General features: G+C 44.4%; 1 protein-coding gene across 4 annotated transcripts in view; it reads right to left on the bottom strand.

Annotated features, from left to right (window-relative positions):
* fars2 (phenylalanyl-tRNA synthetase 2, mitochondrial) overlaps positions 1-8266 on the bottom strand; it is an 86880-nt gene that overhangs the window by 72191 nt on the left and 6423 nt on the right. For 2 of the 4 annotated variants that reach the window (XM_030348724.1, XM_030348727.1), the window contains exon 1: positions 8135-8255. The exons of the other annotated variants lie outside the window; for them this stretch is intronic. The gene's annotated coding sequence lies outside the window, so the exon portion shown is untranslated. Of the gene's footprint in view, positions 1-8134; positions 8256-8266 lie in introns of those variants that run through there. 4 annotated transcript variants of the gene reach the window in all.

Below are 8266 nucleotides of genomic sequence, written 5' to 3' on the forward strand. Positions count from 1 at the left end.
GCAATTTGCCATGAGGGCAAAACCAATGGCTATAGGTTACACAACCCTTGATGGGCGGACAGCGACAGAAAGTCGGGGGGAGGGGGGGGGTTCAAAAAGTTAAAAGCACCTCCCGGCAATTGTAATGGTGAGCAAAATAATGCGGCGGTAATGGCCTGCATGACAATAGTGAATAATTGTGCAATAGACAAACTATGTTGAACACAACAGGCAGTGAAGTGAACAGGCAGAAGTCAACGCAGTGTGTCTGACGTGGATATATATATATTATGGATGGACTGATTGAGGGATAGACGGGTGGTCACATGAATAGGTGGAGGGGAGAGAGGAGGGAGACAGGCTGGGAGAGGAAAGTGGGTGAAAAAGGGGAAGATAGAGAGTGAGAGAGTGAGACACAAAATGGGGGTGAGTGAGTGACTGAGTGAGTGGGAGAGAGAAGAAAGACATGATCAGAAAAACTAAAAGAATGAGCAAGAGGGAGTGCGAAGGAAAGATTGACAAAATAAATAACAGTTTGCTGTGTGGCAAAGTGGATCTACAAATCACTAGCTCAGTGTCTTGGGAGTAGGGCAGTAAACACTGCCAGAAGTGTTGTAGGGACTCACAGGGCGCGGGGGGTTTGTCCACCGAAGATATAAGAGAAAAATACTATTTCAGTTTCTGCCATACGAGTGTTCTCTTGGATAATATTTCACCAAAATAATCAAATAAATGAATCGAATCATCAGACTGATGGCATTTTTGTGATGAAAAAAATATGTTGCTTGTACCGGTATATATTCTGTATTATCAATTCTGTAATCACTGGGATTCGGTCTAACGGTTATAGAGAAATGTGCCTTTGCCCTGGGCAAATCATTTTAATTTCAGTTCAACTCCCCATAAAGCTGAGCGCCTTATGACCATGGCTCAGATCCCTGATTAATCAGGTTTACAGACCTGATTAAAGTTAGCATGAGGCAGAACTTACAAGTAAGAAAGGGAACATTCTGATTCTGAACAAGGGGCTAACAATATAAACCGGTGTGTGTGTGTGTGTGTGTGTGTGTGTGTGTGTGTGTGTGTGTGTGTGTGTGTGTGTGTGTGTGCATGTGGCAGTTACTGCAATACTCCAGAGCTAACGGTAATACGAGTTCTGCAGCCTGCCACAAATTGGTCCAAATATCACATGGATGATTGAATCCCAGTCGACATGCAGTTAACTTATTTTTTCTAGTTCATTCGCCCATGTGCAGTCTGCATTCAGGACACTTACAACAGTGTTCAGGGACGCGTTTGCTGCTGGTTGTATTTTTTTAATAAGGCCCCCTGTTAGTAGTGCTTACTAAGCCCAGTAAACGGTGTCCATCCTGTGCAGCAGGGCTGGCAGTAGTAATGATGACTGTGAGGGACCGGCGTGGTCGCCCCACGTATCTGGGATACGGCAAACTGGGAATTCCGAGTGTGGGCAAAAATGAGGGCAATGGACAGAGGACTAAGAAAAAAGTGAAGTTTTAATGTCTCCAAAACATTCACCCAAAAATATAGCAACGTTCCAAACGAAAAGGAAATTACTGCATCGGTCAGCAAACAAAACTAAGATACATAACATAGGATATCATAACCTTTCGTACTGGCCTCACGTCAAGCCAGCACCACCTTCAGCCCCAAACACCAAATGAAAAGGCCCTTAAATAGGGAAATGGTAATTGGACCAATCACGGCCATATGGGCCAGACCATTAGCTGGGGGAACATTTACCTAAAGCTAACATTACTATACTGCCCCCTACCGGGACGGAAGACTAACTTCCACCAGCCCAATCTAATACACACACACAATATAATAATAATAATAATAATAATAATAATAATAATAAAAGCTCTAATGCGAGACAGTGAGAAGGGGGAGGATTTCACCTTCTCACATTTCCCACCACCTCTGGAGTTTCGCCAACAGGATGGCGAGACAAAAAGTCTGCCTCAGTATTCTGCCTTCCCGCTCGGTACTGCACCCTGAAACGCAATGGTTGCAGTGCCAAGAACCAGCGGGTGATGCGAGCATTCGAGTCCTTCATGCTACCCAGCCACTGTGAGGCGCGGTGATCCACAACGAAGGGGTCACGCCCCCTGTCTACCCCTTAGCAGCCTCTGTTACACAATCACAGAAAGGCCGCTTTACCAAGGGGATCAGTGGCATGACCCATGTTCATCGCCACATAGGCGCTGCGTGCTTTGCCGGCGAGGTAGGGTACTATAAAGACGGCCCAATCCTCTCTTGGCCAGCCAAAGCCATTGCTAACCTCACAAATGTCCTGAGGTACTGCTCAAATGTCGTCATCCTCTTCCAGCCTGGGAATGGCCGCCCTTGGCCAGGTCACAGGCGCTACTGGTGCAGTTGCTGGTGCAGGTGCCAATGCCGGAGCTGGTGCTGGATCTGGTGCAGGTGAAGACCTCCGGTCAGCCTCGACATCCTCCTTGAGTTGGTTCAGCTGCATATGGACACTCCTCCAGTGCTGCTCCTGCTTGGACGCCTCCCGCTCCAAGATCCTACGCACCGCGGCAAGGTCAGACCCCTCAAGCGGGTATCCGCCGGATGCCTGGTCCTCTCCATGGCCGTCTTCCTCCTCGATCTGCAGTAGAACTCCTCGGGACAGCGTCTGCTCCATTCGTCGCCAGATTCGGCCTCGTCCTCGCTGTCCACCGAGTCCTCGTCTTCCCCCTCGTCTCTCCAGTTCCTCAGAAGCGTCGAAAAAAAAGATCCCACCACTGCCACCAAATGTGAGGGACCGGAGTGGTCGCCCCACGTATCTGGGATACGGGCAACTGGGTATCGCGAGTGTGGGCAAGAATGAGGGCAATGGACTGACGACTAAGAAAAGTGAAGTTTTAATGTCTCCAAAACATTCACCCAAAAATATAGCAACGTTCCAAACGAAAAGGAAATTACTGCATCGGTCAGCAAACAAAACTAAGATACATAACATAGGATATCATAACCTTTCGTTCTGGCCTCACGTCAAGCCAGCACCACCTTCAGCCCCAAACACCAAATGAAAAGGCCCTTAAATAGGGAAATGGTAATCGGACCAATCACGGCCATATGGGCCAGACCATTAGCTGGGGGAACATTTACCTAAAGCTAACATTACTATACTGCCCCCTACCGGGACGGAAGACTAACTTCCACCAGCCCAATCTAATACACACACACAATATAATAATAATAATAATAATAATAATAATAATAAAAGCTCTAATGCGAGACAGTGAGAAGGGGGAGGATTTCACCTTCTCACAATGACAAAGCCACGGCGGCCAAAAGCGGTAGTAGGCAGCCATACCATCAGCTGTAGCCCCGTCAGAACTTGACAAAAATGCCCAAATGCAACTTCCTCGGTCAAAGTAGTGTGATACAGACCTCTAGACGTTAAACCGCACTGGATTTTTGGATGTTATAAAACCCATGAAACACAAATGTAAATGCACTGCTGGATTTTTATCTGTGGAAAAGACATGTGCTGTTTGACGCTGTTCTTCGACTGGATTAATTTAACGTAAATTAAGTTAATCAGATTGTCTGAAGATGTTGTCCTTTAACTGTTGTCCTTCAACTGCCATGCAGTGTGAATAATTTAGCGGCATCTGGCGGACTCGGTAGAAAGGTCTGTTTTTATCATGGTTGTGTTTTTCGTTACCTTAAAATGAACCCTTTATCTCAGGGAGCGGGTTCTTCTCCTTGGAGGCACCCATGCTGTACTGCCCGCCATGTTTCAACTGAAACACAGAACGGAACGGACTGCTCTGGAGAGAGCGCCTCTTAAAAAATGCGTTTTGGGCTAAGAGTTATAGGAGCAAGGGGCGTGTTATCCCCATAGCTACGACCCATTTGTGATACTTCTTTACTACCTTGTGGGAGCATTACAATGAGCGATGTTCCGAGCACACCCTGGCTTTCTTCTTTTAGGGCCCGAGAAATGTAACCCTTTCTCGGACGCCTATGTTCAAATCAACCAGTGGCCAGACGAAGCCCAGGACAAATGATCGCACACGTATTGTGGGTGAACCCAGCCACCCCTCACAGAGCCTCTTCAGCCTACTGCCATCTGGGAGACGGTGCCGCAGCCTCCGTGCCGGCTCCACCAGACAGGGAAACAGTTTTTTCCACCAGGATGTTCGGAAGATCAACTCTCTGCCCTCTCTCCCTTCCCTCGCCTCTGCCCCCAAGAACTCTGGTCTCTGAAACCCCCTCCCATCTGCCCCCAAGATTCCCCAACATTTTACTTATTTTTTACTTTAATTATCGATACCGTATTGTTTTGCTTACCTTGCACTATTCCAGACTATTTAGAATTAATTTATTGTAAATATCACTTATCTTATTTTACCACATTTTATCCTTTATACTTAATGCATCAAGGGTAAGAGACAAAGGAAATTTCAGTTATTCTATTTGTCTTTTTACATTTGTTGTAGTTGACAATATATCTGACTTTGACTTTGACTTTTCGACTTTATATTTTAAGTGTCCTAGAAGCTTAACCCTCTCTAGGATTATCTACGATGGAAAACAATCTCAACAAACAATCGCATTCAATGTAACAGGGCCTTAACTTCTAAACTATGAGCTGTAATTTATCTTACAGACTAACTAATTCATTACAATTCGTAATTCTATCAAGGAACGGGATGAGGGGGGATTCAGTTGGTGGAAATGTGCAACCTCACCACTAGATGCAACTAAATTGTACACACTGACTGGACCTTTAAGGCAAAAGTCGAGAATCTCCTGAGAAAGGGACAGAAAGAAAGAGAAGGACTTAGTTTTGCCACTGGCACGGACCATTACGCATGTCACACTCAGGTCCAACACCAGGTGGGGCAGCTTTACGATTCGGCCAAATAGAGAAGTTAAAACTAAATGGTTTCCTCCAAAGTCTGCCAAGAGACATTTGTTACCATCCTGACGTGAGATATAAAACATAATGCACACACACACACACTCGCTGGTGCAGACACAAGCGTGTGCGTCCACACACACTTTCATTAAAGTCCTCTATTTTATTTGTGTAGCTTGTTATAGGAGGAGATTAGGCTTGCCGAATCAGATCCCCCATTTTATCACGTAGATGTAAAATGCCATCAAGCGTGTGTAGTAGATGGCTGGACTGACATTTCCAACTTCTGTTTTGCTGCCCCAATCATTTATTTTTTACTATATCTTTTCATTCCGTTTATTATTGCTTCAATTATCTTGCCATTTTTATTTCATTAATCTGTTTTATTTTTATGTGCAGCATTTTGCAAATCGAAAGGCGCTTTGAATATTGAAATATATAACTTATAACTCAACCTTTTGTGAGTGTAAAACAGTACTAATCTTCATCATGATTATCAACATTATTGTTATTATATAATTTAACTATATATATATATTAGTATGACTCATTTAAACTAATCTAAATATGGCAATATAAGTCCAGACTGGTTCTGGTGGCCAGGGGTGAGCCATAGGGATAAAGCTGTTTATTGATCCATCTGTGATGCTCAGCCGTCCATCAGTGGATTCCACTTGTCAGCTGAACATTTCAACACACACCGACTAAAGCTGCGTCGCAAACGTCAACAAGACATGCCAATCAATGGTTGAATTAACTCTCTCTCTCTCTCTCTCTCTCTCTCTCTCTCTCTCTCTCTCTCTCTCTCTCTCTCTCTCTCTCTCTCTCTCTCTCTCTCTCTCTCTCTCTCTCTCTCTCTCTCTCTCTCTCTCTCTCTCTCTCTCTCTCTCTCTCTCTCTCTCTCTCTCTCTCCCTCCCTCCAAAATTTACATAGACATGCAAGTGTGCCTGCATGAATGTGCAGGCACACTTGTCTCTCACACACACACACACACAGCGGTGCCGTTGACCTTTCCACGCAAAGCCAGTAGGACATCAGCAAACAGGATATGCATGTGACCTTTCACACATCTACTACTAAAGTGTACGGCAAACATGCAAACCACACACACAAAATGCTCAATGTGGTAAGTGATTGTTCTAAATCAGCATGGTTTAGCAAATGTGTGCAAGTGATATATGTGTATTCATGACTGTGCACGTGAGTCCTTTAACACCTGTCACCTGACTCTCACCTGAGCTGTAGCATCCCAGGTCTGATGATATTTTAACTGCTGAGTGGTCTTGACTCCCAGCCCAGGTAATGCTGGTAAGGGGCTAGCTAAACATCCACTGTACAAAAATAATCTTCCTGGTCATCTCAGTGGGAGTGCGGATGGTTGGCACCATATTTAGGCGGGATATAAGGGGGATTGAATTACAGGATCCGACTAGTAGACAGTTGTGAGTATTTACTTATCACTGGTCTTCTCTTTAAAGCAATGTGGTAGCTGGCCCCGCGGCAAAGAGGATCATGGCGAACAGTCCCAGGACAACCACAGAAGAGAGTCTTGAAGCGGCACGGCCCATCGTTTATGTTTCATTTTCATTGATAACTTTGTGCCTCAGGCTGCGGATTGTAAAGCTTTACTAAGACTCCCGCCCACAGCGTACTTGGATACAATTATTTACTAGCAAAAAGTACATCTTCAGGACAGGCCTCTCAACAGCTATTTAGTATGAGACCAACTGTATACAACAGGGGTCTAAATTTTGCGGTCCGGGGGCCAATTGAGGCCCGCGGGATGAAATATTGTGGCCCCCTACTCAGCATCAAAGTTTAGTGTTAGTGCAGCCCACGTGTTGTTGTCAAACGCACATTTTTGCTGAGTCGCTTGCCACGCTTTTTTATCTCTTGTGATCGGGTGACCAGATGTCCCGGTTTTGCCGGGACAGTCTCAATTTTGAGTTACGTTTCCTGAGTCCCGACAAAAGCCAAAGGACGCTAAAATGTCCCGGTTTCCACCAACCACTACGAAAGGTCCCCTGTTGTCAGCGATTACATAGCCAACGTGATCTAATTATAGCCCGATCATTAACTTACATTGGGTCAGTTGTGCTACTTTTTTGTGGAATACTTGATCTGGCCCAGCCTGACCCAGACTCTACCTCCAACGGCCCCCAGGTAGGTTGAGTTTGAGCCCCCTGGTGTACAACAACCATTTTTTTAATCATCACTTATAAATAATTTAAAAGTGTTGCAAACAAGATGCACAGCTTCGGGACCGCTGTTCCGTTTCATCACGTCACTAACAAATCTAACCTTGCTAAAGGATTTATTTATTTTTCGCGCACAAGAGGGTATGATTCATTAGATATCACAGCTATTAAAAGGTAAAAAGCAATTACAAAGTAGCAAAGTCTATTCAACCTTCATGTAAAGTAAAGGGAGACAGCTCACCCACTTTCATAATTTATAACTGAAGACAATTTACAGTTCTGAATGTTTTCTGCATGTGTTTATAATGCATGTGGTGCATGAGGTGGAGGGAGTTAAGGTCAACCTGGGGGCAAAAACTACAAAAGGTATCCTTATCACTCCAATGCAAAGAAGCAACAATCTACAATAATAGACAACAATGCAGCCTTCCTTCCTTATGAGGAATGCGAACTAATGTGTGCATTGCCAAGCACTACAGTGCACCATCTATAACATATAACAGAGAGCGTGACGCTAAACAATGTCACTGCCTGATTTCATTGCCGATCATTTCACGTTCCCCTTTCGAGAATGCCCTGGTTAAGAATATATCTGACATGACTGATTAGCATCAAATTGCTTCATTGCAGGGCTAATACCATACGGGATTTGCAACTAGGCAGGGGTTTAATACTAAACCCTATTACTACCTCATGGAATGTGCTCGACATTGAACGCAACTAAAAGTATAGTATCTCAGACGCTAGACAAACACATGACGAAAAATAAGGAGGCAATAACATAAAGTGAAGCGTGTAATATTGTGTCTGTATAAGTGTGGCGGGCGACCACTGACAGTCACATAAGAGGTGAAGAGCAAGGCTCAGTTTGGTCACTTCTTCTGCTAGCATAGCTCATGCTTATCAATAAAAAGAGAAGAGTACAACTACACAGGGAATCACTGCTCATGTACTGAACCTGCGAACCCGCCACACAGGACACTCACTCAAATGAATACAATAGTATGTCAACTCTTCCGCATGTTAATACATTAATCACAGTTACAAGAGTTAACTCACCTTCTGTGCCACAGTAGCATTGGTGTGTTTTTTAGACGACGCGATAATCGCCTGTGAATATCTTAGTATATTTCTCGCGTGAATACTATGCTATGAAAAATCATATCATGTAAATATTGTTTATTTTGCGAT

The sequence above is a fragment of the Gadus morhua genome, chromosome 23, assembly GCF_902167405.1.
Source record: "Gadus morhua chromosome 23, gadMor3.0, whole genome shotgun sequence".
NCBI lineage: Eukaryota > Metazoa > Chordata > Actinopteri > Gadiformes > Gadidae > Gadus > Gadus morhua.